The sequence below is a fragment of the Gorilla gorilla genome, chromosome 19, assembly GCF_029281585.2.
Source record: "Gorilla gorilla gorilla isolate KB3781 chromosome 19, NHGRI_mGorGor1-v2.1_pri, whole genome shotgun sequence".
NCBI classification, from domain to species: Eukaryota; Metazoa; Chordata; class Mammalia; order Primates; family Hominidae; genus Gorilla; species Gorilla gorilla.
The window spans coordinates 81707873-81735684 of record NC_073243.2 but is presented as its reverse complement, the minus strand read 5'-3'; the positions used below and the strand labels follow the sequence as shown (position 1 = coordinate 81735684).

Sequence of the window (27812 nt, the reverse complement as noted above, 5' to 3'; positions counted from 1 at the left end):
CTGGGGTCTCAGGGAGACTGGGAGGCTGCAGCTCTCTCCTCTGACACCTTTCTGAATAGCACAGACAACTCTTCTCAAGACTCTCTGAGGCTGAGGCTTTCTGACATTTAGTCTAAGGTCCCTGGGACACAACAGCAGAGGCTTCCTGCCCCTCACCTTTCAGTCATCAGGACAATGTTTGGTTGCTTGTTTGCTTCCTCAGCCACCCTTGGAGATAGGCAGGAGACCTCAGATAACCCCAGTCATGAGAGAGATCATCGTGATCTCAGAGAACAAATGCTGCAGATGCTGTCATGTCTCTTGCTCGACTGGTTAGAACCTTTTGGTTCCTTTGGGGATGATAAAAAGACACCACGTTCTCCTCTTCTACAATTCATTCAAAAAGTTAGCATCGGTTTCCATGTTTCTGATTCTGCCACCACTGCGAACCTATTCTTCCAAGTGCCACAAATATTATAACAACATTTCTCTTCCTATTACTCTTCCTTCAAATAATTCCTAAGGAATATACCCAATAGCACAGGAATCAGGTAGTCAGGGGAGCCAGGAGCCTGCAGACCTGCACTTTGCTTTGGATTGTGGCTCTATCCATCTACTGTGTGCCCTTGAACAAGATACTACTCTTGTGAGCCTCAATTTCACCATTTGTTAAAGAGATGTACCAGAGTTTGCTCCCCCTTCCTCAGTCTTTCCTCGAGGACTGGACGAGGCCACATATATCACAGCGACATGGGATGTACAGGGTATGACACATGCACATTGTCATCAGGCAGCAGAACAAAATAGTTAACAGCACAGATGCTGGAGCCACACTGCCAGCTTTCTTCTCTGGAAAATCAGGATAAGGATGTAGATTGAAAGCTCTGAAATCCCCAAAGCCCAGAAAACCAAAAGCTTTTTCATAAGTGGCATATTCAAACTTATTTGGTGTCACATTCAATGTGATGGTTTTGGTGGGCTTTGTCTAGCCCACTGGCTGCAGAAATGTCCATGTGCTTGTTTACTAAGTGCTGCCCTAGACCCCTCTGGGAATCATTACATAATACACAGTGTAGGCACCATATTGTTTTTCTATGATATGAACAATTCGGTATTGGAAACACATTTGGCCTCAAGGATTTTGGATATAGGATTGTGGGCCTTCAGTACTGAACTCACAGGGCTGCCATGAGCAGTCAGTTGATTCAGGTAAAGCTCTAATAAGAGTGTCTGGCCCACAGTAGGTGCTCAATGGATGTTACCTGCCGTTACTGTTCCTTCTGTTATGCAACCCTGAGCACCTCGAACAATTTCCACATTGCCCTGGACCTCCTATTTGTGCCCTGGAACCATTAATGTCTGGATTTCTCTCCATTCAATCACACAGCACCAGACTCACCTGAGGTTCTGTCTTCTCAACTCTCCACCAAAATGCTCTCCTTGTTAGGAATGTGGAAATCCTCTCGGTAGCAACCCTCACACCCTTCCCTCTGCCTTCTTGGTAGTGAAGGAGGCTGGGAGAGGGCTCTGGGAAGAATCCCAGCAGCGTCTCAGACATCTAGCTCACCCCGACATACCTCCTATGGGCTGCATGGCTGAGATCCCACATGTGTGGGTGCAGCTCTGCTTCCTTTAGAGAAATTAATCCCACCTTTCTAGACCTCCGTTTCTCATGAATAAAACACAACAGTCAGTCTAGATGAGAATGACATGCCTTCTGGCCCCCTGAAATCCTACCTCCTGGACATCTTGGATGCCACTTCAGCAGTCAGGTGATGTGAGAGGGGGGATGAAAGCTACCTCACTTCAGCTCCAAGTACGGTAGTACATCCAGCTCCAAGAGGGCCAAATGCAAAGCATTCTGGAACTTTGTTACCACAAGAGATTAGATCCTCTTTTCCTGACTCCTGGGTACTGAAACCAACCTGACTGTAGAAACAGGCCTTTGGTCATCCTCTGGACAAGTTCAGACATGAACTGGACAGTCTCACATTCAAGGAGGTGCAGCTGGGAGCCAAAGGGCCGCAGGCAAGGATGCCACACACTGATTCAGGCAGAGACCAGGCAGCACACTGACCAGTACCGGGATCTGGTCCAAAGACAACAGAACCCTGATGTGGTGAGAGAGGCTGAGGCAGGAGCAGGAGAGGGACTTTGGGGAGTGACTGTGGTTCAGGGTAGGGTTCTAGTTCAGGAGGGAGACACATATGAGGGAGGGTGTGTGAGGAGAGGGGAAACATGACAGAAGACTGGTGCTGTAGACTCGGTTACCCAGAGGTGGGGTGAATCACCATGACTCTAAAATCATGGGCTCCCAGGGCTCTTTCCTAGAGCACCAAATGCTGCCATACTGTGACAAGACACTGTTAGGTACCAGTCTCACCTCCCTGTTATCCTTATGAAAAGAACCCAATTTTATTTTAGAAACAGTCTAACTGATTAAAAACACTTACATCCCCAGAGTCCCAGGTATGTTTAGTAAGATAAGCAGACATTCCTGCAAAGGGCTGCAGGAAAATGTGTTAAAGGGGTCAGTTCAGTTGGCATTTGCTTTTCCCCTTTATCCTTTCCCCCCTTTTTTGTGCATGGAACTCATACAGGATGCTGAAAGAAAAAACAGCCGTCTAGTGAGCAGGAAGCCCCAAGTCACAGGCTCAGCCTGGGGGAGCTGAAAGCTAAAAGAAGCCGAAGACCCTGATGGCTCTGGAGAAGTCACAGGACAGCCCTGAATGCTCTTGCAGCCTCCTGTCATGTGAGAAAGATAAACTCTTCTTTGGTGAATCTATTGTATTGGGTTTTTGTTTTACACAAGCAAACCTAATCCTAATAGGCACACATACCTACCTTACACAATTGTCATGAGGGTTAGATGTATTTGGAGACTCTGAAGGGTTGAAGTGAACCCAGAAGATATAGCTTATCACCCAGAATCCTGCTTTGGAGACTTTATCCTTTCTTAAGCCCCTGTAGGTGGTGGAGACTTAAGCTACTGATAAACTTCCTGCCTCCAACATGATCTACTCAAAACTTAGTGGGGTTAGGGTAACCCTGAGACCACACTGGGAGGTGTCAGTAAATCTAGCTGCAGGAAAGCAGTTAAAAACAGCAGGAGAAGCAAGTTAAAGGATGACATGGTGGCTTACTGCAAATCATCTGCACTTCTAGAAAAAATGTTTCTGAGTATGTCAATGGTGGGTCATTGTAGCACCTTCACATTCCAAGCACACGTCATTCATTCACTTCCTGAATGTCTGTAGCATGTCAGACACTGTATTAGGTGCTGGAGAAACAAAGATGGATAAAAATACAGTCCTTGGCCTCAAGCATCTTCTCTGGGTCTCACACTTTTGGGAAAATGGAAACCAAAAGATGAAGGGTCTATTTGAGTTAAATATGAGGAAGAGAAAAAACTCTGAATACTGAAATTGCTGTCATTTTGCATTCTCTGGCTGATGCTGCAAAAATAATATACCCCAGCTTTTAGGAGGCGAGGGGATATTTCCAATCTAGACTGAAGTGGAAAGTTACTAGGATGCTAAAAAATCAGCTTACATAATTATGGGCTGATGTCAAACAAACTATAGAAGGTTCTTAATTTCTGGTATTTCCTTGGGCTGTAAATAAACTACCACTTGACCCAGGTAAAATATGCTGTCTCCTTAAATGGAAAAATACTCAGATGGTGGGAATTTTATGCTATTTATCAACAAGAAGCTGTTGGGTCTTCAGTGATACCCACTGTACCACATTCTGGCCAGCTGACTAAGGTGGCTCCAGCCCACCATATTTCAAATAGCTGCTCCTGACAGAAAGGCATTAGAGTATACAGTATATCTGCTCTGTTCTAGGGCATTAAAAAAGAGTATGCAGTGTAGGCCATGCTTTGGAGTTCATGCTCTGGAGTAAGAACACCTGACTTTGAATCCTAACTTTGCTACCTATAGCTTGTGAGAAGCCAGGCAATTCCTTGGCATCACTGAGCCTCAGGTCATGAATGACATGGATATGATAATTCCTACCACATAGGCTTGTTAAGATGATTAAAAATATTGTGCAAAGGATGTTCAGTGCTTGGCATAGATTTAGAGCTCAAATGTGTTGATTGTGGGGAAAATGAGGTGGGGAAGCAAAACGAGGGAATGCAAAATCTTTTCTCAGAGGAATCATCCGGGCTGGAGCCAATTTACCCCAAATGGGCCTCCTCATACCAGGCGTAGTCATATTCTCAACAGACCTCAGAGCCAGTTCAACCTCTGTTTTCCCTCATTCTGCCCCAATCACTTGGAAGCTGCTGGAGAATGTGTGACTCCCCAGTTATTTAACCAGAGAGCTGTATTTAGGTGGTGCTGAATGTTCATTGTGAGGGCAAACATGTGGGCAGTTCTGTAGGGTCCGTAGAATGAGCAGGTAGGTCCAATGCTCCCTGGGATGATTCTGCTTTGTGATGCTATTTAAAGGTTTTCATGAAAGGCTTCTTTATATAAAGGCATTGGCTTTCTCATCTCTTCAGTGGAGGTGATTATACCAACCTCATCTGATCATCATGGGAATTAAACCAAATGAAAAAGCACCCAACATGCTGACTGGGAGGAAGTAGGCACTCAATAAACATTGCTTTATCCTTTCCCGTGACCAGCGCTGGTGTCATGCTGCCCTCAACCAACAGTATTACTGTCAATGTGCTGACAATGTGTGGCAGGAGAAATAAAGGAATCTACTCTTAACCACTTACACTTCAGTTGGAATTACTCTTGCGAGCCAGTTCATCATTTCCTAATTCTTTTTAACTCTGGTGCGCATTAGATTTACTGGACAGAATTTTTAAAACTACTGATGTCCAGCACGCACCCCTCCTCCCACCGCAAGAGAATCTGATTTAATGAATGGCTCCTTAAAAGAATGAGCACTTCTCTGGCATTCAGTTTGTTTCTCTGTAAATTGAGAGACAGAAAGGTGGAGCAACTTACCATGTCGCACAACCAGAGAACACCCCAGGTCCACTGGAGCCCAGACAAGGGTGTTCACTGCAATAGATACTGTCTTTAGTTACAATTAGAATATTTTGTCTGTCATGGATTTTTTTTTGCATTAATTTTGATTTTAAAATATTGCATTAAAATATTATTTATCTCGATGATGGAGTTTTTTTGGCACCCTGTTAATTTGCACTTGAGGCCATACCCAAATGTTGAGGGAAACTTAAGAAAAAACCCTCAGCCCATGTGCCTTCAGTCTTGATTCCCATCTCCTCACACATCCTCTCTCATGCTTGTCTCCCTCCTGAACTACAGCCCTAGCCTGAATCCCAACCGCTCCCCAAATCCCTCTCCTGCTTCCCCATCAACCCCTCTCATCTGTGTCCTTTTGTCTTTGGACCAGATTCTAGTACTGGTCAGTGTGCTGCCTGGTTTCTTTTATTTATTATTTTGTTTTTTTAAAATTTTATTTTAGAGACAGTGTCTCACTCTGTCACCCAGGCTGGAGTGCAGTGGCACAATCCACTCACTGCAGCCTTGAACTCCCAGGCTTAAGTGATCCTCCTGCCTCAGCCTCCCACATAGCTGAGACTACAGGAACATGCCACCACACCCAGCTAATTTTTAAACTTTTTGTAGAGATGTCTGTCTCGCTATGTTGCTCAGGCTGGTCTCAAACTCCTAGCCTCAAGAGATCCTCCCACCTCAGCCTCCTAAAGCATTGGGATTACAGGCGTGAGCCACCATGCCTGGCCTGGTCTCTGACTTTAATCAGTGGGTGGCATCCTGGCCCACAGCCCTCTGGCTCCCAGCTGGACCTCCTTGAACTTGGAACTGTCCAATTCATTTCTAGGAATTACATCTAAAAAGGAAAATGAACTGGACATCCTGTCCTTTTCCCTTTGGAAGTTCATTCTAAGCACCCCCTTCAGTTTTGCACTGTGTTACCAGGAGTGGTGATGGCCAGTCACAAGAATGAGGATGAGCGGCTGGTCTGTGGCTGAATGGGGCACAGGCCAAGTGAATTCCTGAGGCTTCTCTACATCAGTTGAGAGTAAACTTAAGACTGGTGAGATTTTGGCTGTGTCTCTTTAGCAGCTTAGGCAGCAAATGAAATGGAAGAAGTACTCATTCTTTATCCTGCTACTAGCTTAGAGTGAGTTTTGACTTTCGGTAGCTTGAAATTTGCAGCCCTTAATAATCTGAACTAGGAAAGAAAGGAATGGCAATACTAGAAGAATGCCTTCAGATGTAATTAGACAATTAGCTAACTGATTTGTCTGGCAGGAACACAATGCTTATCAGGTTAGGAAACAAGTCAACAGTTTGCAAAGAAAGATTCAGACAAAGTGGAGCCAGAACCAGGTAAAGCCTTTTCCTGGCAGGGTAGACTGATACTGGGGCTCATGGGAAAAGCCATACCCTGTCTGACATCATCTGCCTCACAGAGTCCTCCAGTACCCTCAAGGGCACCACTGAATTCTCCACAATTTCTCTAAACTCAGTTTTCCTTTCCTTTGGTTTCAGTTCCCACTACAACAGAAGCTCCTTTAGGACGAGGACATTCTCAGAGTGTGTTCAGTGCTGTATTCTTAGCGACTAGGATCACATCGCCCTCCTGATTATAACTTTGCATGATTGTTCCGTTTCCCTCAGAAGTAACACTGAAGTCCTTATGTGGCCTGCAGGCCTGCATGATCTACCACCTGCTTACTAATTCAACTTCCAGTCAAGTCACCTTTCCATCATTCACTATGCTGCAAGCTCTGCCCCACCAGGCCTTTGCGTGTTTTCTCCAGCCAGAATTCTCTTCCTCCCTATGAACATGTGCTTTCCTGTGTGCATTGACTCACCATGTTGCACAACCAGAGAACACCCCAGGTCCACTGGAGCCCAGACAAGGGTGTTCACTGCAATGGATAGTGTCTTTAGTTACAATTAGAATATTTTTGTCTATGATGGAATTTTTTGCATTAATTTTGATTTTAAAATATTGCATTAAAGTATTATTTATCTGGATGCTGGAGTTTTTTGGCACCCCGTTAATTTGCACTTGAGGCCATAGCCAACTGTTGGGGGAAACTTAAGAAAAAACCCTCAGCCCATGTGCCTTCAGTCTTGATTGCACATGGACACGCATGCACACATGCACAACAGAACAAGCTTCTTCTCAGCCTTCGTGTCTCTCTTTAAAGGTCCTGTCTCCAAGAAGCCTTCTCTGATGACCTGACCCATCCTGTCCCTCTTCTCCTTTACTCTCATTTCTACATTTTGTTTCTTTCATAGCACTTTTCTCAACTTGTAATTGAATAGTTTAAAATTTTTTCCCCTGTTTATTGTCTGTCTGCATATTTGATTGAAAAATTCCCAAGGGAGAGACTATGATTCTGTCCTGTTGGGGATCAGAAAATGATACCCCCAGATGAAGGCCTCTAAAGCATCCCCCAGACTAAAAGATTTTCTCTGACATTTTCCTGCCCTCCCGTCTGTGGCCCCTCATCCTCCCCCAAGACCAGACACAGAAACTAGAATCCATCTTCCCCAAGGCGGATTGTAGAAACCAGAACCCCTTTTCCCCAAAGCCAGCCATAAAACCTAAAAATATTACTCTAACTTCCCCCCAGCCTTTTTGTGTAAAAACTGGCCATAAAAAAAAAATCGTCTAGGCCAGGCATGGTGGTGGCTCATGCCTGTAATCCCAGCACTTTGGAAGGCCGAGGCAGATCACTTGAGCCCAGCAGTTCAAGGCCAGCCCGGCCAACATGGTGAAACCCTGTCTCTACTAAAAATACAAAAATTAGCTGGGTGTGGTGCTGTGGGTTTGTGGTCCCTGTTACAAGGGAGGCTGAGGTGGAAGGATCGCTTGAGCCCTAGAGGTTGAGGCTGCTGTGAGCTGAGATCACACCACTGCACTCCAGCCTGGGCTCACTGTAAGCTGGTGGCAGGATAAAGAATGAATACTTCTTCCAGGAGGAATTTCATTTGCTGCTTAAGCTGCTAAAGAGACACAGCCAAAATCTAACCAGTCTTAAGTTTAATTTTTAAAAATTTTTAAAAAATGATCTGACTTATCTTGTTTGATTGTAGGTCATAAGACCCCCATTTCAAGAGGGTCCTGCCGCATACCCAGAAGGAAGGAATACTGCCCAGAGAAGCTAAGAGGAATTTAAACAGGCAGACCTTGCTGGACTTTCCTACTCAGTCTATTAACATTAGATCATATCCTTTCTGCCCAGTCATTTTTCTCCATGGCTGTCCATACTTCATTGAACCTAAGCCTAAAAATGGGCAGTTTCCCCATATCTTTGGGTCTTTATTCTGAAGGCTCCGTGTAAAACTATAATCAAATAAATCTGTATACCTTTTCTCCTATTAATCTGTCTTTTGTCAGTTGATTTTCAGTGAACCCACAGCGGATAAAAGGAGATTTTCCCTTGGCCTCCACAGTTCCAATATATTCATTCCCCTCTCAAAGATCCTGACATAGAATAGGTACTTACAAATTACTTGTTGAATGGATATGTGAATGAATGAATGAATGAACTTTTGTAGTATGTATGACCCTGTCCTAGACTAAAATATGAAGATGGGTCTCCCCATGCTCTCCCTAGTAGGTGTTCTTTCCTTGTTTGTGCCAGTGGCCAAACACTGCCCATTAGCTGCCTAGGCCTCCTTAAATGCTCCAGCCTTCGGTTTGACAGTCTAGATAGTGCCCCCATAAAATGCTAAAAGCTGAAATGTGAAGTGCTGCACATAATATTTAGCTTTTAACAGAAGTACACCATTCTAAATACTACGGGAACATAGGGCATCAAGATAGTTTATGGGGAAATGATTTATGTGCAGACATGAGTGGTCATTCACCCCACAGGGCAGCCACCTGGCCTGTCATCTGTGCAGGGGGCAGATCCTGGCATACCTATTATAACCCATTTAAACCGAGTTCATCTGGGGGTTTCATGTTCTCAGTATCTGAAGATATATTGGCTGTCTTGCACTATTTGCGCTTCTAACATACAATGGAAGAGAAATAACTGAAACAGCATATGTCACAATGTCAATAGTGCTTACATTTAGATGTTGAGATAGGAGTGTTTTTAGCATTTCCCTCTTACATGTGTCTATTTTTAAATTTATCTTTATTGACAATATATTATTTTTATAATTTTAGAATACTTAAAGTATTACTTCACTTGTTCTCTTTTGTGTTTATATATATTTCAATTGTGTAAAGCTGAGCTGTCCAGTAGTATCCACTAATAGCATGTGAGAACTTAAATGAATCAAAATGAAATTCACTATAAGGAACTTAAACAAATTAACACGTGAAAAACAAACGACCCCATTAAAAAGAGGGCAAAGGACATCAACAGACAATATTCAAAAGAAGACATACATGCTGCCAACAAGCAAATGAAAAAATGCTCAACATCTCTAATCATTAGAGAAATGCAAGTCAAAACCACAGTGAGATACCATCCCATCCTAGTCAGAATGGCCGTTATTAAAAAGTCAAAAAATAACAGATGCTGGCAAGGTTGTGGAGAAAAGGGAACACCTATACACTGCTGGTGGGAATTTAAATTAGTTTAGCCACTGTGGAAAGCAGTTCGGCAGTTTCTCAAAGAACTTAAAACAGAGGCTGGGCGTGGTGGCTCACGCCTGTAATCCCAGCACTTTGGGAGGCCGAGGCGGGCAGATCACGAGGTCAAGAGATTGAGACGATCCTGGCCAACATGGTGAAACATGGTCTCTACAAAAAATACAAAAATTAGCTGGGCATGGTGGTGCGCACTTGTAGTCCCAGCTACTCGGGAAGCTGAAGCAGGAGAATCGCTTGAACCTGGGAGGCGGAGGTTGCAATGAGCTGAGATTGTGCCACTGCAGTCCAGCCTGGTGACAGAGTGAGACTCTGTCTCAAAAAACAACAACAACAACAACAACAACTACAACAAAACAAAAAACAAAAAAAAAACAGAACTACCATTTGACCCAGCAATCCCATTATTGGGTATATAACCTAAGGAATATAAATTGTGCTACCATAAAGACACATGCACATGTGTCTTCATCACAGCACTATTCATGACAGCAAAGAAATAGAATCAACATTCATACTCTTAACAGTAAACTGGATAAAGAAAATGTACATATGCACCACAGAATACTATGCAGCCATGAAAAAGAATGAGATACTATCCTTTGCAGGAACATGGCTAGAACTGGAAGTCACTTTCCTAAGTGAACTAACACAGGAAGAGAAAACCACACACCACATGTTTTCACTTATTAGGGGGAGTTAAACACTGAGTACATATGGACACAAACAAGGGAACAAGAGACACCCAGGGCTACTTGAGGGTGGAGAGTGGGAGGAGGATGAGGATAAAAAAACTACTTGTCAGGTTCCATGCTCATTATCTGGGTGACAAAATCATCTGTACACCAAACTCCCATGAGACACAATTTGCCTATATAACCAACCTGCACATGTACCCCTGAAACTAAAGTAAAAGTAAGCAAAAAATGAAATCCAATTAAAATGCAGTTCCTCAGTTACAGTAGCCATGTTTCAAGTGCTCAGTAGCACATAGAGCTAGTGGTTAGTATTTTGGACAGTGCAGAATAGAATATTTCTATTAGTACAGAAAATTCCATTGGAAAATTCTGGTGTAGAGTGTGTAGGTTTTAGCCATTTTAATATAAAGATAGAGACTTGCAGGTGGTGAAGAGTTATGTGCTGCAAACAAAGATTTGAAAAGAGCAACTGTCTGAGTTCTTTGTGATCCAAATGCAGTGGTATTGATTACTCATTGAAGGGAGACCTTGTTATGCTCACCAGTGTCCTTGGAAGGGTGCTTGATGAGGGAAATGTGTCCCTGAAATTTTATGGTTGCAGAGGCTGATAACTGAGTTTAGCCTCCTGAGACTTTTTACAAGGCAATCTGAAAAGCCTGGGCAAAATGCCCACCATGATGTGTCACTCCTAGGACCTAACTTGCTATAGGAAATTCCCATAGGCTTACCTGAAATCAGATTCCCTATTTCCTATTCCCATCAAAAGGCTTTTAGCGTCTATTCTTGGATTACTCCCTTTTGCTAAACTACAGGATAACCTAATGCTAAAGCAAATTTATTGGGCAACCAGCCCAGGAGGTCATGCTCAGTAACTTGTCCAGGCTTTTCTTTGAAAGACTTAGGGACTAAGTGACCTTTGACACAACAGAGCAAAATGTAAGCAGCTCTACTTGCTCTGTAATTATCAAAATTTGTTTGGTTTCAAGATGAATCCTCAAACCCACATTCTGGTGGCCTAAGGAATGCATCACATCTGCCTCAGCCTTTGTGAGAAAAGGGGACCTAAGTTATTAGCTGAGAAGTATAAGGATATAGCCATTCATGTTTTTTTTCTCTCCAACAAATGTTTAGTGAGCCCCTACATATCATGTGCTAGGTACTAGCAATAGGGCAGTGAATAAGACAGACCTGGAGACTGCCTTACAGAGTACCACCTCAAATCGTCACAACAGCAACTTTATCAAGGTTAAGAATAGTCTTAACCAGAAGTGAGCTGACACCCAAGGGTCTTTTATAGGCAAGAGTCAAGAGTGTCTCCAAAGTGCAGTAAAGATAAAACCCTAGCTACATGTCTAAAGCAGGAAGTTACAGAATGTATGGCTGTGCTTTCTATCAATTTGAGCTTCTCAAGGGAGCCTGTAAGCATCATTTAGGCCTGTGCAAGAGAAGAGAGTCAAAATGTTTCTGTAACAGGGGTCCTGCAGGGGACATTAATTACTGTTGAAACAGTGCTGTGCAGTGGACTGCCAAGGTCTACAGTGTAGCTCACTGCCCTTTCTCCAGGGCCCTAGGTTAACATGGCACAGGGAAGATCTACCAAAATGTCCATGATGAAAGGTCGAGTTTCTTCAAATAAATAAGATTATGGAAATGGCGTGGAGAATGTGTGGCAATATGAAGACAGAAGGACAGAGCAAAATAAAAGGATGCCTTCTTAAAACATCTTCTTGCATATAAAAAACAAGAAATCAAAGATTGGATGCCAATTCTAAGAAACAGACACTCAGAGGATACCCTGCAAAGTATATCTAATTGGCTAGAAAGGGTAGACTAGTAAATTTTACTGTAAATCTCTCCTTTGGTGGGGCAAGCTTCCAAATCACACACTGTATTGATTGATGCTGCAGTGATACCTGACTGAGGCACAGAGACAGGGGAAGGAGGAAATGACATGCAAAAGCCCCCATGCTCCTGAAATAAACTTATCTGAGGAAAGGAAGTATATTGACTGACGGTTAGAAATCAGCATCAGGCATGGTGGAGGAGAGCTACAGCACATGTGAATGTTGCTAGAAGCTCTTTCATACCAATTCACACTGGCTCAGTGGCTGTGTTTTGGAAAACATTTGTTAAGGACAAGAGTATGTCATGTTTAAACTCAAATGTAGGGAAACTTGTGGCCTGGGAAAGAGATATAGGAATCATCAGTAGTTGTTATTCGTTAACACAAAGAGCATGCATGAAATCAGTGAGAAAGGGTGACACACAATGAGTAGATCCAAACATGAACACTTGAATATTCCTCAAATTTAAGGACAGGACAGAATGAATGGTCAAAGAGAACCAGAGAGTGTACTGTCAGAGAAGTCAAGGAAGTAAAGAATTTGGAGAAGAGACACTTGGTTAAACACAGCTGAGGAGCACAGCCAGCTAAGGACCATAAACTGCTCCTTGGTTTGGCAACGTTTGCCAGAGAATTTGGAATGGAATGATGTGAGCAGAATCCAGATTGCAAGAACTGAAGAAACAGAGAGATGAGGAAATGTGAACAGGACCAGCAATTGTTTTCTAGATCCCTGAAGTGAAGACCTATGTGGGTGTTGTTAATAAGCTCTTTACCTGAGGAACCTGGCTTGCTAAATTGTAGAGGTTTATCTTCAGAACTGACTTACCTGAGCTGCAAGGGCAGGAAATAATTACATCTGACCCTTTGAACTGAGGAAGTGTTCAAATAACAAAGCATTCTGACCTTGATCTTATTTGATTACTAAAAGCGTTGTTTAGCCCTTAGAGAAATAATTTTTCTTGAAAATGTTCTCCATACCAATTCTTACCCTTTCCTATAGCGTAAAAATTCCCCACAAGAACTAGCTCTGCAGAGTTCAAGGAAAATGAGTTGGTATCTTTTCCTTTGAAAAGTGAGCTTTAGGGGTTAGTCAGAAATTGAGCCTTGCAAAGTACTTCCTGCAGAAACAGGAAAAGGTTATCTTGATCTGCAATACACAGACACTAGGCCCTATGTAACCTTTGGGTAAATAAAGATGACCAACAAGCTTCAGATCTGCAACATGATTAGAAGGCTGTGCATAAACAAACACCCTGGAGATGTTGGAAGGCAGATCTTGCCTCCTATTAAACAGTCACAACCTCAAAGTTGTTCATGTAGACCAGTTGTATAAATGCCAAGAAAAATATTTCAATGATTATTTGTTCTATTTCACAAAGCCAAGAGTCCTAGGCTATCACAACACCCTAGTGTTTTCAACTTTTTCTTAGCATTAAATTCATTTGGTGACCTCAATTGTTCACAGGCTGTGAATATGTATATTAGGCAAAAAAGCTGGACTGCTGTGGTTGAAGCTGGGTGAGGAAGGGCTAAACTTACCTCCCTGAAATGCAAGATGCAATTTCAAAGCCTTAGCTCCAGAAAAGTGGTTCACAGCCCCGGGTTCACATGAGAATCACCTAGAGATAATCCTAATGCACTTAGGGATTCTGATTTAATTAGTCTAGGTGAAAGTGCTCTGGGATAATATGTTTTAAAAGCATCCCGGATGATTCTATTGTGCATTAAGAGTTAAGAACTGTTGCCTGAGAGAAGGACTGTTTATGAAAAGCTTCATTTGACTAAGAAGGTTCTACTTGTAGTAAAATTGCTGTCAAACCAGCAGTTAGGGGATTCACTGCTGTTGATTAATCAAATAGTTAATTAGATTTGGCAAGTTTACCATGAATCAAAATCCATTTCACATGGAATTATAATACAATAGTATACACATATTACAAAATTCAGACTGAATATTTCATTCAGCCAAGATTCATTCAGAAATTATATATTTAGTGGCACACTCTGTGTAAGGTGCTAAGAGAGAAACGCAAATGATTCTTCTTCCAATCTTTTCTCCTAAAGAACTATTAAGTATTCTGTGGAAAGTAAACATTTCTAATATGAAACAAAATGTGAAAACCAAGAAATGCTGAAGGATCTTACATATCCTTGAAGTCATTGCCAGGTCATTGGTGGATTAAAAATGACCACCAATTCTAGCCACGCTTCCTATTAAAAGGTAGCATCTGTTTTCCTCTCCCCTCATATCCGGGTTGGCCCTATGACCTTCTTTGACCAAAAAATACAGCAGAAGTGATTCTGTGCTAGTTATAGGCCCAGGCTTTAAGAAATTTGGCAACTTCTACCTTTGTTCTGCTGTAGCCTTCAGCTACAATGTAAAGTTACTTTGCTGGAGAGAACATAGGGAAAGTTAGATGCCTGGCTAATGTTACGATGTTAGCCATCCTGAACAAAATGCTAGATATGTGAATGGAGCCATCTTGAAACGTAGCCTTGAGACCACTGTGTGAAGGAACCCCTGTTAGCCATGTGGAACAGCCATGTGAGAACTAAGGCATCTTGGCCAGCAGCCTTAGATCAACTGCTAGATCAACACAGTCTCATAACTGAGTAAGTGAGACCAGTGGAAGATCACTCTTTCAACTCACTAAATCCTGAGAAACAATATATATATATAGCTTTTTAAAAAAGACATTAAGCCTCAGGGTCTTTTGTTATACAGCAAATATAACTGATGCAGAAGTTGGTAACTAGAAGTGCAACGCTGATGTAACAAAAACCTAAAGCAGGCCAGGTGTGGTGGCTCATGCCTGTAATCCCAGCACTTTGGGAGGCCAAGGTCGGGGGATCATTCAAGATTAGGAGTTTGAGACCGGCCTGGCCAACATGGTGAAACTCCATCTCTAATAAAAATACAAAAAATAGCCAGGCGTGGTGGTGAGTGCCTGTGGTCCCAGCTACTCTACTTGGAGGCTGAGGCAGGTTAATCGCTTGTACTCAGAAGGCAGAGGTTGCAGTGAGCCGAGATCGTGCCACTGCACTCCAGCTTGGGTGACAAAGAGAGACTCCGTCTCAAAACCAAACCAAAACAAACGAACAAACAAAAACTAAAACTAAAACATGTGGCATCAATTTCAGATCATGTAGAGTAGGCAGAAGTTGGTAGGATGGCAAGGAGACTACTAGTGGAGGTTGGAAAAACAGTATTTGCTATCAGAAGCTGGAGAAAGCAAAATTTATGTAGTGCTAGAATTGTTTGGCAACATTGTTGCCTGTGGTTACCTGGAAGATAGAAAACACATCAATGAATTTATGGATCTGGCCAAGAAAATTTTGAGGCAAAGTGTCAAAAGTGAAAGTCAGCTTATTTTAGCCACCTATAATGAAGCATGGGAAAACAGAAATGAGCCAAAGAAGAAATTATTCCTTTTTAAAACAGAATTGAGAGAAAATGTTTCCATCCCTGGACGTACTAGTTTGGAAAATAAAACTGATTCTCATTGCATCTCCATGAGGAAAAAAGTTCCCAAAATAAGGAATGGTCTCAGGGTAAAGATTAAATACATGATGCTGACACTAAAATAGTCTCAGAGTAAAGATTGAATCAAGGTTATAAGGCCTTGACTTGTGATTGTGCAACCCTTTGATAAGACTTCAGAAAAATGTAAGATCCTTAAGAGCATCTCCCCACAGCACCCTGACTTGCGGTTCAAAGGAGGAGAAATGTCTATTTTGAAGATGTTTATAGGTGTGATTTTTTTTTTTTTGAGACAGAGTCTTGCTCTGTCACCCAGGCTGGGGTGCAGTGGTGCCATCTCAGCTCACTGCAACCTCTGTCTCGCGGGTTCAAGCGATTCTCCTGCCTCAGCCTCCCAAGCAGCTGGGACTACAGGCATGAGCCACCACGCCCGGCTATTTTTTGTATTTTTAGTAGAAACGGGGTTTTAACATGTTGGCCAGGCTGGTCTCGAACTCCTGACCTCAAGTGATCCGCCTGCCTCTGCCTCTCAAAGTGCTAGGATTACAGGCATGAGCCACTGCTCCCGGCCAGGTGTGATGTTTATTTAATAAAGTCAATTTGCTATTTGATGAATAGAAAATATACAACATTTTAAAGATAATTTTATTGGTAAAAGCCTCACCAGTTTTGACTAAAAGGGACAGAAAAGTACAAAATAAAATGAGGCTTCCAGGCTCTAAACTTTACAAAAGCAGAAACCAGGCAGAGAAGGTTACTCAGCTGTTAACAGTAGATTGGGAAAAATCAGCCAAAGGGCCAAATGAGAAAGGAGAGAGCAGACATGGGCCCTAATCAAGGAATAGTCTCCATGCTGTAGTAGGAGACCTGACAACCTCTCCCCAGAGGGATTTCATAATTACTGTGGGCCAGAGGCTGCTATGTGCTTCCCTTTCCTCCCTTTTTGAATGGGAGTACCCATTACTGTGTCATCTTTGTAGGCTGAGTGTCTGGGAAGAAAAAGAACTTGTGTTTTTAATTCAGAGATCTTTAGATAGAGAAGAGCCACAGTGATTGGCTGTACTCAGGGAACTGCACCTTCGGAACCCCATTTATATCTGGACCTGATTTAGATGAAAACATTCTGGATCTTAAGTATGAGCCTGATGCCATAATGGAATAAGCCTTTTGAGGATGTTAGGAAGGAATAGTGTATTTTGCAGATTAGAGGAATATAAATGATTTAGATTTAGAGCTACAGAGATAGCCACAAATTCTATACTTTCTTTCCACTGAGAGATGGAGCTTATTTGTCCCTCCTCCTTCAATCTGGGATGGTATAGTGAATTTCTTTGCCCCACAGAATGTAGCAGAATCAATTCTAGTTTAGGCTAGACTTAAAATAAGCAGCCTTTGCTTTAATGGAGTTTTGAACCACCATGTAAAGAGGTCCAGGTACCTTGCTTGGGAGGACACATGGCTGATTTCCAACTAGTCTAGTTTCCCAGCCAAAATGCCAGACATGTGATGAAGCTGTCTTGGAATGCTGTTTGGAAACCATCATGTTGTGTGGAAGCCCAAGCTAGCCATAAGGAGAGGCCACATAGAGAAGAATGAAGGTATCACAGCTGACAAGCCCCACCTGGCTCCCAACTGACTGCAGTTACAGAAATGACCCCCACAAGACTAGAACTATTTATTCAACTCACAAAATCATGAGAAATAATAGATTATTATTGTTTTAAGCCACTAAGTTTTGGGGAGATTTGTTGTACAAAAATGGGTAATTTAAACAGTTATGAGCCACAACTGGAGCACTCTAGATGCACAGAGGAATCTTAAAACATAGAATCCTAGTTGAGAGGCCAGTTAAACTATAGTGGGGTTTTTTTTTTTATTAGCAGATTTTTTTTTTCTGTATCTAAGGATGACATTAATAAAAGCAATATTACGATGCTTTCAAATAAGTAAACCAAAGAGTAATGCAGCCTAGAGAGAGGACTTTGATTCCACTTATTATGTAGTTATGTCTAGATGGGCAAAGTGCTGGAAAAACTCAATAGATATTTATCAAGAATCTCTACTATGAGTGTCAGTATAACCTAAGGAGAAAAACTTATCACCAATTTCTAAGGAAAGGTGAAATTTTTAACACTCAAATAATAATTAAAAAATTAGCCAATTTTAAAGTTTACCTAGCTCGGAACATCAGAGAAGTGTTCTCTTCTTCTATTTTCTGAAAGAGATTGTGTAGGATTGATGTTAATTTTTTATTAAACATTTGGTAGAATTCTCTCGTAAAACCATCTGATTCTGGAGTTTCATCTTCTGGGAGTTTTGAAATTATGAATTCAATTTCCTTAATAGTTATGGACTATCCAAATTATATCTTTCATGTTGGGTGAAGTGTGGTAATTTGTACTTTCCAAGGAATTGGTCTACTTTATCTAAGTTGCCAAATTTCTATGTAGACTTCTTCACAGTATTCCCTTATCATTATTTTGATGTTTGTAGGGTCTGTAGTAATATTCCTTATTTTCTTTCTGATGTAGGTAATTGTGTCTTCTATTTTTCTTTGTCAGTCTTGCTAGATCAATTTTATTGATCTCTTCAAAACACCAACTTTTTATTCATTGATTTCCTCTATTCTTTTTCTGCTTTAAATTTCATTGATTTCTGCTCTTTATTTTCTTCTTTCTGTTTGCTTTGGAATGATTTTGTCCTTATTTTTCTAGTTTCTTGAAGCCTTTTATTCTACAGGAAAATACTCCTTCAGTTTATCATCTATGTATGTGTTTTACTACATTCAGCACAGTCATGCACCGAAGAATGACGTCAATGGCATATATGGACCACGTATACAATGGTGGTCCTATAAGATTATACTGGAGCTAAAAAATTTTTATTGCCTAATGATGACATAGCCATCCTAATGTCATAGCATTATGAACTACACGTTTGTGGTGAAGCTTGTGTTAACAAAGCTACTGTGCTGCTACCAGTGGTATAAAAGTCTAGCACACACAATTATGTCCATGACATAATGCTTGGTAATGATAATACATGACTATGTTACTGGTTTATGTATTTATTATACTATATTTTATTGTTATTTTAGACTATACTCCTTCTACTTACAAAAAAAAACCCACTGTAAAACAGCCTCAGACGGGTGTTTCAGGAGAGATTCCAGAAGAAGGCATTAGTATAGGAAATGACAGCTCCATGCATGTTATTGCCCCTGATGACCTTCCAGTGGGACAAGATGTGAGGGTGGAAGACAGTGATATTGATGATCATGGCCCTGTGTAGGCCTAGACTAATGTGTATATTTGAGTCTTCATTTTTAACAAAAAAGTTTAAAAACTAAAAGAAGAAATAAATTTATAAAAATAGAAAAAAGCTTCTAGAGTGAGGATATAAAGAGGGCAAATATTTTTGTGTAGCTGTAAAATGTGTTCATGTTTTAAGCTGTGTTATTACAAGAGTCAAAAAGTTAAAAAGTTTATAGAGTTAAAAAGTTACATTTAGCGAAGGTTAAGTCATCGTTGAAAAAAAACAATTCTTAAGTAATAAATTCAGTTTAGTCTAAGAAAACAATGTATGTGAAGTCTATAGTAGTGTAGAGAATTGTCCTAGGCCTTCACATTCACTCCTCACATACTCACTGACTCACCCAGAGTAACTTGCAGTCCTGCAAGCTCCATTCATGGTAAGTGCCTTATACAGTCTAGAATTTTAAAAAATCTTCTATACAGTATTTTCACTGTACCTTTTTGATGTTTAGATGTGTTTAGATGCACAAATTCTTACTACTGTGTTATAATTGCCTGCAGTATTCAGTATACTAATATGCTGAACGGGTTTGTAGCTTAAGAGCAAAAGGCTATCCCATTTAGATTTGTGTAAGTACACTCTATGATGTTCTCTCAATGACAAAATCACCTAATAACACATTTCTCAGAACACAGTCCCATTGTTAAGTGATGTATGACTGTACATATATTAGATTGACAAATATCTAGCTATCTAATAATTATGATTATCTAACAACTATATACTTTCACATAGCCCATATAACATGCTTCCCCCATATTCTTGTGAAGCCATCTAACTACACCTGAAAATAATAGTAAAACTCACAAAATGTGTGTGGATTAAAAAAAGAAATCAAACAATCAGACTAGCTGCTATATCCCCAGTGTGCTTAGAGGTGCCAATCATGACTTATGCCAGTAACAGGAGCAAATCATCAATGTTTTTTCCTGCTGCTCTAAAATTTTCCCCTAAGCAGTAACCAAGCAGTGGAAAATCCCCAGCATAAGGGTTCATAGAGGAAGTGCACTGGTCACTAGATTTATCTTTCAGTGATGTGTTTCCAATAATAAATGGCTCTCAGAATAACAAAGAACCTGAGTGTGAAAAGGCTTAGGTTATCCACGCAGCTGCAGAAAGACCAAAGTGTGGTTCAAAAGTGATGACTGGCATATTTTCTTCTTACATTTGTATGGTGTTCATTTGAAATTACCTGGTGTATTTTTAAGAGGCATGCAACAACTCACCCAATTGAATTTTAAAATCACACAATTATTTTTACAGATGTACAGACGCCAAGAGGAATCTGACACCAGAGTGGTGAAGTGATTTACCCAACATTGTCTACCTGGGTGTCAGCACAGCCTGAGCTCAGACTTCCCTGCGTGGTTCCATCGTTTAGTCAACAAATATTTATTGATTGCCTACAACATCACACAGACCATTTAGGTACTAGGATGCAAAATTTTTTAAAAAAACAAAAAACCTTGGCCCCACAGAACTGGCAGAGGAAGAAACACAATAAACAATTAATGAATTAACAAAGTAAATTACATAGTATAAAAGGTGATGATAAGTGCTCCAAAAAAAAAAAAAGTTACAACTAGGAAGAGGAATTGGGAGTGCTGGCAGAGATGCACTTTTTGTAAAGGGTAAATTCTAAATAGGGTGGTCTGGTAGGCCTCTTTGAAAAGATGTGGAGGTAAAGTTAGCCTGGGGGTAATCGTGTGGGAGAGAACATTCAGCAGAGGATAGAACCAGCCCAGAGGCCTCACAGCAAGTGCGGGCCTGCAACAGCTTCTGGGATGAACCTGGCATGCTTGAGGAACAGAAGTCACCTTTCTGCGACATGTCCTCTAAAAATCACAGAACTATAGACTCTTGAGTTGGGAGAGCCTGAAAAATTGTGCAGTCCAACCTCCCAGCTGAAGCAGGAATGCTCCGGGCAGTAGCACAGATCTGCACTTGTCTGGGTTTGAACAAATCCCTCTAGGCCAAGAACTCACTGGCTTGCAAAATAGCTCATCCCATTGTTTTGGCCACCTCCCGTGGTTAAAAGTCTAGTCTTACGCTGAACTGAAATCTGCCTCCTTTGGCTTCACCCTGTGATTCCACCTCTACCCTTTGAAGCAACACAAAATCCCTCCTTTCAACCAATGCATATTATTTCTTTGGTCAAGGACACCTGGGAGGCAGTTTGGCACAGAGGCAAGAATGTGAACTCTGAAGTCAGGCAGGACTGGGTTCAAACCCACTTTCCAGCTGTGTGGGCTTGAGCAAGTTCTTTCATCCCCTCACGCTTTGGGGTCCTCATCCCAGAAGACTCTTGGGGGCGTTAGAGACTATACAAGTGCACATTAAATGGCAGTTGTTCTGTATATTTTTTATCTACAGGGTGACTTATCTTTCACTTAAACACTGTCTGCAGGGCTTAGCATATGCCACCCTTTGAGGAAAGCTAATTTAGATTCAGAAAGTCCCTGAACGCTTCCCACTTGTGCTCTCCGTATACTGGCTGACCTTAAGAAAAGGAAAATCAAGTGGCCTGCCTTGATTTTCACAGAGGTAGGTCATCTGTGATGGGAAAGCACATAAACCAGATGGTATCCAGCTGCATTTACCAGTTAGTTGGGGCAGAAGTTCTGAAATCAGAAGCCAAGAATCAATGAAGAAGAAAAAAGCCCTGTGGAGTAAAAATGTTTCAGAGTAAATTTGCTGGGTACTAGCACATACTAGGAATTTCCTACGGGAAGAAATGCAGGCAAAACAACTAGACACAGGGCCAATGAGTCAGAAGCACAGGATTATCTACCCAGATGCACTAATGCCCTTGCACACTGGAAGGTCATGGGGCCACCCCTGCTGACCAACTTCTTCCGGGAACTCAGGTATGAAGTTGGCTGAGCCACTTTAAGAGAAGTCCCCTAGCAGTGATGATGCCATGAAAGATTATGCATCTGCAAATAACAGAAGAAGCTATTATCATTTACTGGGTCCCACCTGTGTGCTGGCATTATGTATAATAAACATTATCTCACCTGAAAACAACAGGTACCTGACCTTTTGTTCTGGTCAAATTGTCCTTCTAAGAAGTAACAGCCAGCAGTCTGAAGACAGATTTACTAATGACCACCCTAGCCCCCTCTCCCCTTTTCCAAACTCTTTCCAATCGTCTCAGCCCTTCTTTCCACTGGGAAGGTTACCAAAATTAGCAAAGCAACGCTGAATTCAGCCAGATTAAATCAGTCCATATAAAACCACTCGGCATAAACAAGTGTGGCAAACACTTGCCATGCTTAAATATCTTCTTTGAAAGATAATGCTGGGTTTAAAAGAATCATTCTAGAACTTTCCATGCAGCGTATATGCATTGGAAAGTCACCAAGCGGTGATGTGCAAATATAAATCTCATTTTGTTTTTGTCTGTGTGCACATTTCTTTGACTAGTCCTCATATCTGCCTAGAGAGAGGAAAACCGAATTCAGGACAATTTAGACAGCTAAGGCCAACCCTGTCATTTTTTAAGCCCCTTTGAACTGAACTGTAACAGGATCTCTCTCCAGTATGCATTCAGTCAAGTACAGGCATTATTATTATTATTATTACTACCAGTTTTCATCTAGTTTAACACTCCCTCTGAGTTTCTGCTTGCCCCTTCCTCCCGTCTGACTCTTAAGCTCCCACAGGCCCTCACTCTGATCATTTCCTGGCAGCCTCAGCCTCAGAAAGAGAAGGAAGAGGCCTCAGGAACCTGGCTGAATATTGGTGATGGGGAGGTTCTGCATCTGGCTTTTGGTCTGCTTTTTGGCTGCCTCCAGCCGATCTGTCCTTGTCTGTTGCAAGCTGTAATGTGTGGTGCACTTAATGTGCCCCTCTGCATAGCTTTTAGATATGGACAGACCCACAGGAATGCACTTCCTTCCCTTGCCCCCAGGAACCCATCTCTAGTCATCCAGCAGCTATAGGCCTGGGTAGCAGCCAGATTCTAGGGCTCACCAACTTCTATAGCTCATGCTGAGCCCATGGAAATCTCACGTGCCTTTGCCACACCCCACAGTGGGGACGTGGGCTATCTCAGACATGTTTTTCCTGTCTCTCAGCTGTACTGGCTGACAACAGCTTTTCAGAGGATTCAAGATGAGAAATGCACACCAGCTCTATCTTCCAGAATGCTTCCTTCGAAAGTCTCTGGGTGGATTCTCCTGGTGCCTCTTCCTTGAGATTGGGCAGGTCCAGTGCCTGCATCCTTCCATAAGGCTAGAAGGCTCCACAAACCCTCATCTGTCCAAAAAGAGCCAGTCTCATCCCTCCCAGTCCCTTTGTATAGATCCTAGTGGCAATGCTCACAAACCAGGTCTTCTTGTTTATGCAAATAAATTTTGTTTTACACTTGGCAGGGTCGCCACTGAACCTGGCCATTGATAACCTAGATTATTTGTTCTTGGCAGTCACGATGGAATGGTAGAGTGTGGGGAGTGATGACAAGGAAGGAAAAAGAACAGAACTGTGCTTTGGTGACTTGAGTCATTGCCATATATAAAAACAAAATACCTAGCAGGCCCCTACCTTACACACACCTACATTCTACTCTTCCATGGGACAAGTGGCTACTCACTCTACTCATTATGATTATGAACTCAAAAACACTGCATTTAAAAAGGACTTTAGAGATAATGTAGTCCAACTTCCTAAATTTGCAGATAAGAAAATTAAAATCTATATGCATGAAAATATGAAAAATTTGTTTTCTCCTATAGCTTATTCCTTTTGCCAGAAATTCTGGAGCATTTTAAGTGGAAGAAAATAGGTGCCAGCTATTTTAGTACAATCTGCAAACTCAAGATAATTAAAATTACAGACAGAAATATTTTAGGCTGCACTTATAAACTGATTATTTCCAAGTTCCTGAACAAAACCTCTTAAATTCAAAGAATTTATCTGAGTGCTGCATTTTCCTTTGAAGAAAATCTTAATTCAGCTGACAGAGGTAGAAAAAAGTACTTGGAAAGCTAGACAGCTCCTTAGGGACACCTCTGTCCTCCTATTTGGAGAGGCTCAGTAAAGGGGAAGTGTGATTTATTAATCAGAGGATGTGATGGTTACCATTACGTGTCAACTTGTCTTGGCTATAATACACAGATATTTGGTTAGACATTGGCCTAGATGTTGCTGTGAAGGTATTTTTAAGATATGTTTAACATTTAATTCAGTAGGCTTTTTTTTTTCTTTTTTTTTCAGAGATTGGATCTCGCTATGCTGCCAAGGCTGGTCGCAAACTCCTGGCCTCAAGTGATCCTCCCACCTTGACCTCCCAATGTGCTGTGATTATAGGTGTGCATCACCACACCTGGCATTGATTCAGTAGACTTTGAATAAAGCAGATTATTCCCCAAAATGTGAGTGGCCCTCATTCAAACAGTTGACAACATTAAGAAAAAAAAAGGTCCCTCAAGGAAGAAGTTCTGCCTCCAGACAATCTTCAGGCTCAAGTTGCAACAGCAATTCTTCCCTGAGTCTAGACTGCTGGACTTCCCTGCAGAATTCAGATTTCCCAGGCCCAATACTTTCATGAGCCAATTCCTTAAAATAAATCTATCTATTGATTGATAAATTGATCCATATCTATCTATCTATCTATCTATCTATCTATCTATCTATATTATAGATCTATCAATATTATACATATATATAAAGACAAATATCTATCTGTTATCTACATATCTGTCTATCTACACATCCTATTGGTTTTGTTTCTCTGGGGAAGTCTGACTAACACAAGGGGTATCACAGTAACTTGATCAATTTGCAGTGAGTGACTCACACTAAGCCCAAAGAATGGTTCAGTCCTGTCTGTTCTTATCACCTGGAGAGACTCTGACCTTCCCCACAAGGTCAGCAACAGGAAGTGCAAATTAATAAGACTGAGACTTACCACCTGGCCAGAATTCCCAGGGAAACCTGAACATCATAACTCATTTGCCACCCTTTGTGCCAATGATGGTGTTTCTGAAAAGCTACTAATTGTGAGAAGGAAAAGCCAGGGAAGCTGTAAAGCTCAGGGCTAGGGTCTTCTATGCTTACCGTCAATTTATCCTCTCAAGACTCAAAATAAACTAGCCCACTGTAGTGAAGACCCTCTATTTTTATAGAAACCAATATGAAATTTTATAGAAACTAATATGAAACAAGCTCCATCTGTTGCTTTCTCTGGTTTTTGAGGTGCAATGGTGAAGCCCTGCTCTTCTCTGTTTCACGCAAGGCTCATCCATACCTGGCTGGGACCTCCAAGTTTAATGAAAATAAGGCAAATGTGTGAACTGAAGGACCAGATATAGAATTGCTCTGTGCTTTGGACATGAAGACCATTTTCTCCTGAAGTTTAGTGATGCAGAAAGTGTCACAAAGTGAAGTTGGCCTCATTTCAGAGGTTCAACATTGTCAGGACCAATACCCCTGGGATTCTTTTGACTTTTCATCCATGGTCACAATGTGGCTGCTTCCATTTCAGGCATGACTTTCACTTTTAAGGCAGGAAGGAAAGGCACAGAACAGCAACAGCAGGAAAACAAATGCTTTCCAATAATCCCTGCAGATAGTTGCTTAGGTCTCATTGGTCAGAACTTGGACACCTGGCCCCTCAGCTGAATAGCTGTAAGGGAGTCTGGCGAAATATTTAGCTCTTCTAATCTTGTTAGTAGAAGGAAGAAGAAGATTATAGTGTATTGGTATTTGATATGAATCAGAATTATATATATTTTAAGAGCTATGATAAAATATTTTTGCATATAGTAGAGAAATATTTATGTAATACAACTCTCCCAAAATAAATGTCGCTTTTAAGGCCACCCTGTAGGTCAGAGTTTTCCAAATTGTGGGTTATGAAATGTATTTAGTGGGACTCCACCAGAAGGAAGAGCAGGAGGAGGAGTAGGAAGAGGAGGAGTAAAGAAGAGGAAGGGAGAGATGGAGGACAAGGAAGAGGAAGATGATGAACAAATGGAAAATAACAATAGAAAATATCAGAGTGAAACTTTTGTTTCAGATATGTTTTTCTTACTCTTGGTTACTGTCAACAGAGTTTGAAAGCTACTATTATAGAGCATGTGATTAGCAGGTTTTAAGAGATTTTTGCATACACAGCTTTGCTCTTACCACAGCGAGTTTATGCATGTTGAACACGCCCTGCACTTGTTTAGAATCTTTATTCTTAGCGTCTTTCCTGGTCCCTTCTTCAAATATGTATTTCCTGCTTAAACATCTGCTTGATCCTGCTACTTTTTCTCCACTTCATTCTTTCCTGGAGCAGTCGATCACCTATAACTGAGTAGTCTGTGTTCACAACATCTTTTCTTCTGCACTTCCTCCTTGGAAATTGGATTCTGTTCCCCACAACTCCCACCTCCCTTCTCCCATACACATTCTCCAAAGATCCTTAATGCTAAGTTCAGCCTTTCCTGGCCAGCCAAAGTTCTTCATCACTTTGTTGAAGGGTGTGTTTTTTGGCCATGTCCTCCTTGAAACTCTCTCCTCTCTCTACCTCCTCCTGACTGCCTTTCTCCCTCCCTTTCCATCATCGACTCTGTTTCCTCCTGTCCCCTGAACCTGGGAAAATATCCACAGAACACAGCCTTCTGCCCTCTGCTCTCTTTTCTTGCAATCTCTCTCTGCCTTTTCCTCTCTCTCATGTAAGTGTCTCTCAAAGACACAATTATCATCACCTTTAGCTAATGATTCTACCCCTGCATTTGCAGTTCTGATCTCTCACTCTTACAACCTGTACTCCACTCTTGCAAGACTTGAACTCAGAATATCTGAAAGGAGATGAATCACTTCCCAACGCAAAGCTGCTTTTTTCTACAAATTTTTCTGTCTCTCTAAATGGGACAACAATTCTTCAGTGATCTAGGTGGACATTATCAAAACCGTCTTCACCTCTTTGCTCTCTTATCCTTTATTTTTTATTTTTATTTTTATTTTTGAGACTGAGTCTTGCTCTGTCATCCAGACTGGAGTGCAGTGGCACAATCTTGGCTCACTGTAACCTCCACCTCCCGGGTTCAAGCGATTCTCCTGCCTCAGCCTCCCAAGTAGCTGGGATTACAGGCATGATTTTTGTATTTTTAGTAGAGATGGGGTTCCGCCATGTTGGCCAGGCTGGTCTCAAACTCCTGACCTCAAGTGATCTGCCCGCCTTGGTCTCCCAAAGTGTTGGGATTATAGGCGTGAGCCACCGTGCCCAGCTTCTTTTATCCTTTATATCTTTCCCCAAAAGCAGTCCATGCTGTGGGGAACAGAATGCCTTCCACTTGCCGCCTGTCCTGGGCTCTGGTAAGAGTGAAATATTTGAGGGAGCAGGCGCTACCACCCCGCCTTTTTCTCAGCTAGGTTAACGCTTAATTCCTGGAATTTCTTCTTTGAACAGAATCATTCTTTTTAAATTTCTGTATGTTGAATCCATTATTTTTTAATGAGAAGAACATCATTTTTTTATTCCATTAAGCATTTATTTTCAAAATTTAAATCAGTGCTGAGAGGCATTAAACATGTAAATTATTTCTCTCCATTTAAGAAATGATTTGGCAATGCATCTAAAGAACCATGAAAACATTTATACCACTTGATATAATAATCAAAATTCTAAGGAAAGAAAAGGCTAGAATGCAAAGGTGTTCATTATATATCTATGGAAAAGTCAAAAGCAGCTTAACAGTTTAACAATTAAAGAATGGCTTGGCAAATTATTCTTAAGAAATTATCACTTTCATTAGCTATGATGCAGCCATTAAAAATGATCATTACAGAAATTATGTAGCAATCTGGAAACAGAAAAAAGCAGAATATAAATTGCATTTCTGCTATGATTATAGCTATGTTAAAATTAGGCATGTCTTTTGGCAAGAACTAGAAAGAAATGTGAGTAACTAGGAAGAACCATTAA

At 41.4% G+C, this 27812-nt stretch overlaps 1 long non-coding RNA gene across 1 annotated transcript in view; it reads left to right on the top strand.

The window, feature by feature from the left end:
• The window catches only part of LOC129528091 (uncharacterized), a 196854-nt gene extending 172596 nt beyond the window's left edge, over window positions 1-24258 (top strand). The window contains exon 5 of the long non-coding RNA XR_008673288.2: window positions 24113-24258. This is a non-coding gene — a long non-coding RNA (uncharacterized lncRNA). The remainder of the gene's footprint in view (window positions 1-24112) is intronic.
• The last annotated feature ends 3554 nt before the right edge of the window (window positions 24259-27812 follow it).